The following is a 12723-nucleotide window of genomic DNA, read 5'->3' on the forward strand; positions in this document are numbered from 1 at the left end:
GTGTTCGAACCGTAATGCGCAAGAAATGGTATCGAAACCCCGTATTTACATATCTGCCACTGTGCAGGAGAATCCGTATAGGTGTTCGAGTGTTCGAACCGTAATGCGCAAGAAATGGTACGGAAACCCCGTATTTACATATCTGCCACTGTGTAGGAGAATCCGCATAGGTGTTCGAGTGTTCGAACCGTAATGCGCAAGAAATGTTATGTAAACCCCGTATTTACATATCTGCCACTGTGCAGGAGAATCCGTATAGGTGTTCGAGTGTTCGAACCGTAATGCGCAAGAAATGGTATGGAAACCCCGTATTTACATATCTGCCACTGTGCAGGAGAATCCGTATAGGTGTTCGATTGTTCGAACCGTAATGCGCAAGAAATGGTATGTAAACCCCGTATTTACATATCTGCCACTGTGCAGGAGAATCCGTATAGGTGTTCGAGTGTTCGAATCGTAATGCGCAAGAAATGGTACCGAAACCCCGTATTTACATATCTGCCACTGTGCAGGAGAATCCGAATAGGTGTTCGAGTGTTCGAACCGTAATGCGCAAGAAATGGTACCGAAACGCCGTATTTACATATCTGCCACTGTGCAGGAGAATCCGTATAGGTGTTCGAGTGTTCAAACCGTAATGCGCAAGAAATGGTATGGAAACCCCGTATTTACATATCTGCCACTGTGCAGGAGAATCCGTATAGGTGTTCGAGTGTTCGAGCCGTAATGCGCAAGAAATGGTGCCGAAACCCCGTATTTACATATCTGCCACTGTGCAGGAGAATCCGTATAGGTGTTCGAGTGTTCGAACCGTAATGCGCAAGAAATGGTACGGAAACCCCGTATTTACATATCTGCCACTTTGTAGGAGAATCCGCATAGGTGTTCGAGTGTTCGAACCGTAATGTGCAAGAAATGGTATGGAAACCCCGTATTTACATATCTTCCACTGTGCAGGAGAATCCGTATAGGTGTTCGAGTGTTCGAATCGTAATGCGCAAGAAATGGTACCGAAACCCCGTATTTACATATCTGCCATTGTGCAGGAGAATCCGAATAGGTGTTCGAGTGTTCGAACCGTAATGCGCAAGAAATGGTATGTAAACCCGTATTTACATATCTGCCACTGTGCAGGAGAATCCGTATAGGTGTTCGAGTGTTCGAACCGTAATGCGCAAGAAGTGGTATGGAAACCTCGTATTTACATATCTGCCACTGTGCAGGAGAATCCGTATAGGTGTTCGATTGTTCGAATCGTAATGCGCAAGAAATGGTATGTAAACCCCGTATTTACATATCTGCCACTGTGCAGGAGAATCCGTATAGGTGTTCGAGTGTTCGAACCGTAATGCGCAAGAAATGGTACGGAAACCCCGTATTTACATATCTGCTACTGTGCCGGAGAATCCGTATAGGTGTTCGATTGTTCGAACCGTAATGCGCAAGAAATGGTTTGTAACCCCCGTATTTACATATCTGCAACTGTGCAGGAGAATCCGTATAGGTGTTCGAGTGTTCGAACCGTAATGCGCAAGAAATGGTACGGAAACCCCGTATTTACATATCTGCCACTGTGCAGGAGAATCCGTATAGGTGATCGAGTGTTCGAACCGTAATGCGTGAGAAATGGTATGTAAACCCCGTATTTACATATCTGCCACTGTGCTGGATAATCCGTATAGGTGTTCGACTGTTCGAACCGTAATGCGCCAGAAATGGCACCGAAACCCCGTATTTACATATCTGCCACTGTGCAGGAGAATCCGTATAGGTGTTCGAGTGTTCGAACCGTAATGCGCAAGAAATGGTACGGAAACCCCGTATTTACATATCTGCCACTGTGCAGGAGAATCCGTATAGGTGTTCGATTGTTCGAACCGTAATGCGCAAGAAATGGTATGTAAACCCCGTATTTACATATCAGCCACTGTGCAGGAGAATCCGTATAGGTGTTCGAGTGTTCGAATCGTAATGCGCAAGAAATGGTACCGAAACCCCGTATTTACATATCTGCCACTGTGCAGGAGAATCCGAATAGGTGTTCGAGTGTTCGAACCGTAATGCGCAAGAAATGGTACCGAAACCCCGTATTTACATATCTGCCACTGTGCAGGAGAATCCGTATAGGTGTTCGAGTGTTCGAACCGTAATGCGCAAGAAATGGTATGGAAACCCCGTATTTACATATCTGCCACTGTGCAGGAGAATCCGTATAGGTGTTCGAGTGTTCGAACCGTAATGCGCAAGAAATGGTGCCGAAATCCCCTATTTACATATCTGCCACTGTGCAGGAGAATCCGTATAGGTGTTCGAGTGTTCGAACCGTAATGCGCAAGAAATGGTACGGAAACCCCGTATTTACATATCTGCCACTTTGTAGGAGAATCCGCATAGGTGTTCGAGTGTTCGAACCGTAATGTGCAAGAAATGGTATGTAAACCCCGTATTTACATATCTGCCACTGTGCAGGAGAATCCGTATAGGTGTTCGAGTGTTCGAACAGTAATGCGCAAAAAATGGTACGGAAACCCCGTATTTACATATCTGCCACTGTGCAGGAGAATCCGTATAGGTGTTCGAGTGTTCGAATCGTAATGCGCAAGAAATGGTACGGAAACCCCGTATTTACATATCTGCCACTGTGTAGGAGAATCCGCATAGGTGTTCGAGTGTTCGAACCGTAATGCGCAAGAAATGTTATGTAAACCCCGTATTTACATATCTGCCACTGTGCAGGAGAATCCGTATAGGTGTTCGAGTGTTCGAACCGTAATGCGCAAGAAATGGTATGGAAACCCCGTATTTACATATCTGCCACTGTGCAGGAGAATCCGTATAGGTGTTCGATTGTTCGAACCGTAATGCGCAAGAAATGGTATGTAAACCCCGTATTTACATATCTGCCACTGTGCAGGAGAATCCGTATAGGTGTTCGATTGTTCGAACCGTAATGCGCAAGAAATGGTATGTAAACCCCGTATTTACATATCTGCCACTGTGCAGGAGAATCCGTATAGGTGTTCGAGTGTTCGAACCGTAATGCGCAAGAAATGGTACCGAAACCCCGTATTTACATATCTTCCATTGTGGAGCAGAATCCGAATAGGTGTTCGAGTGTTCGAACCGTAATGCGCAAGAAATGGTATGTAAACCCGTATTTACATATCTGCCACTGTGCAGGAGAATCCGTATAGGTGTTCGAGTGTTCGAACCGTAATGCGCAAGAAATGGTATGGAAACCCCGTATTTACATATCTGCCACTGTGCAGGAGAATCCGTATAGGTGTTCGAGTGTTCGAACCGTAATGCGCAAGAAATGGTGCCGAAATCCCCTATTTACATATCTGCCACTGTGCAGGAGAATCCGTATAGGTGTTCGAGTGTTCGAACCGTAATGCGCAAGAAATGGTACGGAAACCCCGTATTTACATATCTGCCACTTTGTAGGAGAATCCGCATAGGTGTTCGAGTGTTCGAACCGTAATGTGCAAGAAATGGTATGTAAACCCCGTATTTACATATCTGCCACTGTGCAGGAGAATCCGTATAGGTGTTCGAGTGTTCGAACAGTAATGCGCAAAAAATGGTACGGAAACCCCGTATTTACATATCTGCCACTGTGCAGGAGAATCCGTATAGGTGTTCGAGTGTTAGAACCGTAATGCGCAAGAAATGGTACGGAAACCCCGTATTTACATATCTGCCACTGTGTAGGAGAATCCGCATAGGTGTTCGAGTGTTCGAACCGTAATGCGCAAGAAATGTTATGTAAACCCCGTATTTACATATCTGCCACTGTGCAGGAGAATCCGTATAGGTGTTCGAGTGTTCGAACCGTAATGCGCAAGAAATGGTATGGAAACCCCGTATTTACATATCTGCCACTGTGCAGGAGAATCCGTATAGGTGTTCGATTGTTCGAACCGTAATGCGCAAGAAATGGTATGTAAACCCCGTATTTACATATCTGCCACTGTGCAGGAGAATCCGTATAGGTGTTCGAGTGTTCGAATCGTAATGCGCAAGAAATTGTACCGAAACCCCGTATTTACATATCTGCCACTGTGCAGGAGAATCCGAATAGGTGTTCGAGTGTTCGAACCGTAATGCGCAAGAAATGGTACCGAAACCCCGTATTTACATATCTGCCACTGTGCAGGAGAATCCGTATAGGTGTTCGAGTGTTCGAACCGTAATGCGCAAGAAATGGTATGGAAACCCCGTATTTACATATCTGCCACTGTGCAGGAGAATCCGTATAGGTGTTCGAGTGTTCGAGCCGTAATGCGCAAGAAATGGTGCCGAAACCCCGTATTTACATATCTGCCACTGTGCAGGAGAATCCGTATAGGTGTTCGAGTGTTCGAACCGTAATGCGCAAGAAATGGTACGGAAACCCCGTATTTACATATCTGCCACTTTGTAGGAGAATCCGCATAGGTGTTCGAGTGTTCGAACCGTAATGTGCAAGAAATGGTATGGAAACCCCGTATTTACATATCTGCCACTGTGCAGGAGAATCCGTATAGGTGTTCGAATGTTCGAATCGTAATGCGCAAGAAATGGTACCGAAACCCCGTATTTACATATCTGCCATTGTGCAGGAGAATCCGAATAGGTGTTCGAGTGTTCGAACCGTAATGCGCAAGAAATGGTATGTAAACCCGTATTTACATATCTGCCACTGTGCAGGAGAATCCGTATAGGTGTTCGAGTGTTCGAACCGTAATGCGCAAGAAATGGTATGGAAACCCCGTATTTACATATCTTCCACTGTGCAGGAGAATCCGTATAGGTGTTCGAGTGTTCGAACCGTAATGCGCAAGAAATGGTGCCGAAATCCCCTATTTACATATCTGCCACTGTGCAGGAGAATCCGTATAGGTGTTCGAGTGTTCGAACCGTAATGCGCAAGAAATGGTACGGAAACCCCGTATTTACATATCTGCCACTTTGTAGGAGAATCCGCATAGGTGTTCGAGTGTTCGAACCGTAATGTGCAAGAAATGGTATGTAAACCCCGTATTTACATATCTGCCACTGTGCAGGAGAATCCGTATAGGTGTTCGAGTGTTCGAACAGTAATGCGCAAAAAATGGTACGGAAACCCCGTATTTACATATCTGCCACTGTGCAGGAGAATCCGTATAGGTGTTCGAGTGTTCGAACCGTAATGCGCAAGAAATGGTACGGAAACCCCGTATTTACATATCTGCCACTGTGTAGGAGAATCCGCATAGGTGTTCGAGTGTTCGAACCGTAATGCGCAAGAAATGTTATGTAAACCCCGTATTTACATATCTGCCACTGTGCAGGAGAATCCGTATAGGTGTTCGAGTGTTCGAACCGTAATGCGCAAGAAATGGTATGGAAACCCCGTATTTACATATCTGCCACTGTGCAGGAGAATCCGTATAGGTGTTCGATTGTTCGAACCGTAATGCGCAAGAAATGGTATGTAAACCCCGTATTTACATATCTGCCACTGTGCAGGAGAATCCGTATAGGTGTTCGAGTGTTCGAATCGTAATGCGCAAGAAATGGTACCGAAACCCCGTATTTACATATCTGCCACTGTGCAGGAGAATCCGAATAGGTGTTCGAGTGTTCGAACCGTAATGCGCAAGAAATGGTACCGAAACCCCGTATTTACATATCTGCCACTGTGCAGGAGAATCCGTATAGGTGTTCGAGTGTTCGAACCGTAATGCGCAAGAAATGGTATGGAAACCCCGTATTTACATATCTGCCACTGTGCTGGAGAATCCGTATAGGTGTTCGAGTGTTCGAGCCGTAATGCGCAAGAAATGGTGCCGAAACCCCGTATTTACATATCTGCCACTGTGCAGGAGAATCCGTATAGGTGTTCGAGTGTTCGAACCGTAATGCGCAAGAAATGGTACGGAAACCCCGTATTTACATATCTGCCACTTTGTTGGAGAATCCGCATAGGTGTTCGAGTGTTCGAACCGTAATGTGCAAGAAATGGTATGAAAACCCCGTATTTACATATCTGCCACTATGCAGGAGAATCCGTATAGGTGTTCGAGTGTTCGAATCGTAATGCGCAAGAAATGGTACCGAAACCCCGTATTTACATATCTGCCATTGTGCAGGAGAATCCGAATAGGTGTTCGAGTGTTCGAACCGTAATGCGCAAGAAATGGTATGTAAACCCGTATTTACATATCTGCCACTGTGCAGGAGAATCCGTATAGGTGTTCGAGTGTTCGAACCGTAATGCGCAAGAAGTGGTATGGAAACCTCGTATTTACATATCTGCCACTGTGCAGGAGAATCCGTATAGGTGTTCGATTGTTCGAACCGTAATGCGCAAGAAATGGTATGTAAACCCCGTATTTACATATCTGCCACTGTGCAGGAGAATCCGTATAGGTGTTCGAGTGTTCGAACCGTAATGCGCAAGAAATGGTACGGAAACCCCGTATTTACATATCTGCTACTGTGCCGGAGAATCCGTATAGGTGTTCGATTGTTCGAACCGTAATGCGCAAGAAATGGTATGTAACCCCCGTATTTACATATCTGCAACTGTGCAGGAGAATCCGTATAGGTGTTCGAGTGTTCGAACCGTAATGCGCAAGAAATGGTACGGAAACCCCGTATTTACATATCTGCCACTTTGTAGGAGAATCCGCATAGGTGTTCGAGTGTTCGAACCGTAATGTGCAAGAAATGGTATGTAAACCCCGTATTTACATATCTGCCACTGTGCAGGAGAATCCGTATAGGTGTTCGAGTGTTCGAATCGTAATGCGCAAGAAATTGTACCGAAACCCCGTATTTACATATTTGCCACTGTGCAGGAGAATCCGAATAGGTGTTCGAGTGTTCGAACCGTAATGCGCAAGAAATGGTACCGAAACCCCGTATTTACATATCTGCCACTGTGCAGGAGAATCCGTATAGGTGTTCGAGTGTTCGAACCGTAATGCGCAAGAAATGGTATGGAAACCCCGTATTTACATATCTGCCACTGTGCAGGAGAATCCGTATAGGTGTTCGAGTGTTCGAATCGTAATGCGCAAGAAATTGTACCGAAACCCCGTATTTACATATCTGCCACTGTGCAGGAGAATCCGAATAGGTGTTCGAGTGTTCGAACCGTAATGCGCAAGAAATGGTACCGAAACCCCGTATTTACATATCTGCCACTGTGCAGGAGAATCCGTATAGGTGTTCGAGTGTTCGAACCGTAATGCGCAAGAAATGGTATGGAAACCCCGTATTTACATATCTGCCACTGTGCAGGAGAATCCGTATAGGTGTTCGAGTGTTCGAGCCGTAATGCGCAAGAAATGGTGCCGAAACCCCGTATTTACATATCTGCCACTGTGCAGGAGAATCCGTATAGGTGTTCGAGTGTTCGAACCGTAATGCGCAAGAAATGGTACGGAAACCCCGTATTTACATATCTGCCACTTTGTAGGAGAATCCGCATAGGTGTTCGAGTGTTCGAACCGTAATGTGCAAGAAATGGTATGGAAACCCCGTATTTACATATCTGCCACTGTGCAGGAGAATCCGTATAGGTGTTCGAGTGTTCGAATCGTAATGCGCAAGAAACGGTACCGAAACCCCGTATTTACATATCTGCCATTGTGCAGGAGAATCCGAATAGGTGTTCGAGTGTTCGAACCGTAATGCGCAAGAAATGGTATGTAAACCCGTATTTACATATCTGCCACTGTGCAGGAGAATCCGTATAGGTGTTCGAGTGTTCGAATCGTAATGCGCAAGAAATGGTACCGAAACCCCGTATTTACATATCTGCCACTGTGCAGGAGAATCCGAATAGGTGTTCGAGTGTTCGAACCGTAATGCGCAAGAAATGGTACCGAAACCCCGTATTTACATATCTGCCACTGTGCAGGAGAATCCGTATAGGTGTTCGAGTGTTCGAACCGTAATGCGCAAGAAATGGTATGGAAATCCCGTATTTACATATCTGCCACTGTGCAGGAGAATCCGTATAGGTGTTCGATTGTTCGAACCGTAATGCGCAAGAAATGGTATGTAAACCCCGTATTTACATATCTGCCACTGTGCAGGAGAATCCGTATAGGTGTTCGAGTGTTCGAACCGTAATGCGCAAGAAATGGTACGGAAACCCCGTATTTACATATCTGCTACTGTGCCGGAGAATCCGTATAGGTGTTCGATTGTTCGAACCGTAATGCGCAAGAAATGGTATGTAACCCCCGTATTTACATATCTGCAACTGTGCAGGAGAATCCGTATAGGTGTTCGAGTGTTCGAACCGTAATGCGCAAGAAATGGTACGGAAACCCCGTATTTACATATCTTCCACTTTGTAGGAGAATCCGCATAGGTGTTCGAGTGTTCGAACCGTAATGTGCAAGAAATGGTATGTAAACCCCGTATTTACATATCTGCCACTGTGCAGGAGAATCCGTATAGGTGTTCGAGTGTTCGAATCGTAATGCGCAAGAAATTGTACCGAAACCCCGTATTTACATATCTGCCACTGTGCAGGAGAATCCGTATAGGTGTTCGAGTGTTCGAACCGTAATGCGCAAGAAATGGTACCGAAACCCCGTATTTACATATCTGCCACTGTGCAGGAGAATCCGTATAGGTGTTCGAGTGTTCGAACCGTAATGCGCAAGAAATGGTATGGAAACCCCGTATTTACATATCTGCCACTGTGCAGGAGAATCCGTATAGGTGTTCGAGTGTTCGAATCGTAATGCGCAAGAAATTGTACCGAAACCCCGTATTTACATATCTGCCACTGTGCAGGAGAATCCGAATAGGTGTTCGAGTGTTCGAACCGTAATGCGCAAGAAATGGTACCGAAACCCCGTATTTACATATCTGCCACTGTGCAGGAGAATCCGTATAGGTGTTCGAGTGTTCGAACCGTAATGCGCAAGAAATGGTATGGAAACCCCGTATTTACATATCTGCCACTGTGCAGGAGAATCCGTATAGGTGTTCGAGTGTTCGAGCCGTAATGCGCAAGAAATGGTATGTAAACCCCGTATTTACATATCTGCCACTGTGCAGGAGAATCCGTATAGGTGTTCGAGTGTTCGAACCGTAATGCGCAAGAAATGGTACGGAAACCCCGTATTTACATATCTGCTACTGTGCCGGAGAATCCGTATAGGTGTTCGATTGTTCGAACCGTAATGCGCAAGAAATGGTATGTAACCCCCGTATTTACATATCTGCAACTGTGCAGGAGAATCCGTATAGGTGTTCGAGTGTTCGAACCGTAATGCGCAAGAAATGGTACGGAAACCCCGTATTTACATATCTGCCACTTTGTAGGAGAATCCGCATAGGTGTTCGAGTGTTCGAACCGTAATGTGCAAGAAATGGTATGTAAACCCCGTATTTACATATCTGCCACTGTGCAGGAGAATCCGTATAGGTGTTCGAGTGTTCGAATCGTAATGCGCAAGAAATTGTACCGAAACCCCGTATTTACATATCTGCCACTGTGCAGGAGAATCCGAATAGGTGTTCGAGTGTTCGAACCGTAATGCGCAAGAAATGGTACCGAAACCCCGTATTTACATATCTGCCACTGTGCAGGAGAATCCGTATAGGTGTTCGAGTGTTCGAACCGTAATGCGCAAGAAATGGTATGGAAACCCCGTATTTACATATCTGCCACTGTGCAGGAGAATCCGTATAGGTGTTCGAGTGTTCGAATCGTAATGCGCAAGAAATTGTACCGAAACCCCGTATTTACATATCTGCCACTGTGCAGGAGAATCCGAATAGGTGTTCGAGTGTTCGAACCGTAATGCGCAAGAAATGGTACCGAAACCCCGTATTTACATATCTGCCACTGTGCAGGAGAATCCGTATAGGTGTTCGAGTGTTCGAACCGTAATGCGCAAGAAATGGTATGGAAACCCCGTATTTACATATCTGCCACTGTGCAGGAGAATCCGTATAGGTGTTCGAGTGTTCGAGCCGTAATGCGCAAGAAATGGTGCCGAAACCCCGTATTTACATATCTGCCACTGTGCAGGAGAATCCGTATAGGTGTTCGAGTGTTCGAACCGTAATGCGCAAGAAATGGTACGGAAACCCCGTATTTACATATCTGCCACTTTGTAGGAGAATCCGCATAGGTGTTCGAGTGTTCGAACCGTAATGTGCAAGAAATGGTATGGAAACCCCGTATTTACATATCTGCCACTGTGCAGGAGAATCCGTATAGGTGTTCGAGTGTTCGAATCGTAATGCGCAAGAAACGGTACCGAAACCCCGTATTTACATATCTGCCATTGTGCAGGAGAATCCGAATAGGTGTTCGAGTGTTCGAACCGTAATGCGCAAGAAATGGTATGTAAACCCGTATTTACATATCTGCCACTGTGCAGGAGAATCCGTATAGGTGTTCGAGTGTTCGAACCGTAATGCGCAAGAAATGGTATGGAAACCCCGTATTTACATATCTGCCACTGTGCAGGAGAATCCGTATAGGTGTTCGAGTGTTCGAACCGTAATGCGCAAGAAATGGTGCCGAAATCCCCTATTTACATATCTGCCACTTTGCAGGAGAATCCGTATAGGTGTTCGATTGTTCGAACCGTAATGCGCAAGAAATGGTACGGAAACCCCGTATTTACATATCTGCCACTTTGTAGGAGAATCCGCATAGGTGTTCGAGTGTTCGAACCGTAATGTGCAAGAAATGGTATGTAAACCCCGTATTTACATATCTGCCACTGTGCAGGAGAATCCGTATAGGTGTTCGAGTGTTCGAACAGTAATGCGCAAAAAATGGTACGGAAACCCCGTATTTACATATCTGCCACTGTGCAGGAGAATCCGTATAGGTGTTCGAGTGTTCGAACCGTAATGCGCAAGAAATGGTACGGAAACCCCGTATTTACATATCTGCCACTGTGTAGGAGAATCCGCATAGGTGTTCGAGTGTTCGAACCGTAATGCGCAAGAAATGTTATGTAAACCCCGTATTTACATATCTGCCACTGTGCAGGAGAATCCGTATAGGTGTTCGAGTGTTCGAACCGTAATGCGCAAGAAATGGTATGGAAACCCCGTATTTACATATCTGCCACTGTGCAGGAGAATCCGTATAGGTGTTCGATTGTTCGAACCGTAATGCGCAAGAAATGGTATGTAAACCCCGTATTTACATATCTGCCACTGTGCAGGAGAATCCGTATAGGTGTTCGAGTGTTCGAATCGTAATGCGCAAGAAATGGTACCGAAACCCCGTATTTACATATCTGCCACTGTGCAGGAGAATCCGAATAGGTGTTCGAGTGTTCGAACCGTAATGCGCAAGAAATGGTACCGAAACCCCGTATTTACATATCTGCCACTGTGCAGGAGAATCCGTATAGGTGTTCGAGTGTTCGAACCGTAATGCGCAAGAAATGGTATGGAAACCCCGTATTTACATATCTGCCACTGTGCTGGAGAATCCGTATAGGTGTTCGAGTGTTCGAGCCGTAATGCGCAAGAAATGGTGCCGAAACCCCGTATTTACATATCTGCCACTGTGCAGGAGAATCCGTATAGGTGTTCGAGTGTTCGAACCGTAATGCGCAAGAAATGGTACGGAAACCCCGTATTTACATATCTGCCACTTTGTAGGAGAATCCGCATAGGTGTTCGAGTGTTCGAACCGTAATGTGCAAGAAATGGTATGAAAACCCCGTATTTACATATCTGCCACTATGCAGGAGAATCCGTATAGGTGTTCGAGTGTTCGAATCGTAATGCGCAAGAAATGGTACCGAAACCCCGTATTTACATATCTGCCATTGTGCAGGAGAATCCGAATAGGTGTTCGAGTGTTCGAACCGTAATGCGCAAGAAATGGTATGTAAACCCGTATTTACATATCTGCCACTGTGCAGGAGAATCCGTATAGGTGTTCGAGTGTTCGAACCGTAATGCGCAAGAAGTGGTATGGAAACCTCGTATTTACATATCTGCCACTGTGCAGGAGAATCCGTATAGGTGTTCGATTGTTCGAACCGTAATGCGCAAGAAATGGTATGTAAACCCCGTATTTACATATCTGCCACTGTGCAGGAGAATCCGTATAGGTGTTCGAGTGTTCGAACCGTAATGCGCAAGAAATGGTACGGAAACCCCGTATTTACATATCTGCTACTGTGCCGGAGAATCCGTATAGGTGTTCGATTGTTCGAACCGTAATGCGCAAGAAATGGTATGTAACCCCCGTATTTACATATCTGCAACTGTGCAGGAGAATCCGTATAGGTGTTCGAGTGTTCGAACCGTAATGCGCAAGAAATGGTACGGAAACCCCGTATTTACATATCTGCCACTGTGCAGGAGAATCCGTATAGGTGTTCGAGTGTTCGAACCGTAATGCGTGAGAAATGGTATGTAAACCCCGTATTTACATATCTGCCACTGTGCTGGATAATCCGTATAGGTGTTCGACTGTTCGAACCGTAATGCGCCAGAAATGGTACCGAAACCCCGTATTTACATATCTGCCACTGTGCAGGAGAATCCGTATAGGTGTTCGAGTGTTCGAACCGTAATGCGCAAGAAATGGTACGGAAACCCCGTATTTACATATCTGCCACTGTGCAGGAGAATCCGTATAGGTGTTCGATTGTTCGAACCGTAATGCGCAAGAAATAGTATGTAAACCCCGTATTTACATATCTGCCACTGTGCAGGAGAATCCGTATAGGTGTTCGAGTG

The sequence above is a fragment of the Camellia sinensis genome, chromosome 15, assembly GCF_055761805.1.
Source record: "Camellia sinensis isolate YWXY chromosome 15, ASM5576180v1, whole genome shotgun sequence".
In the NCBI taxonomy this organism is placed as follows: domain Eukaryota; kingdom Viridiplantae; phylum Streptophyta; class Magnoliopsida; order Ericales; family Theaceae; genus Camellia; species Camellia sinensis.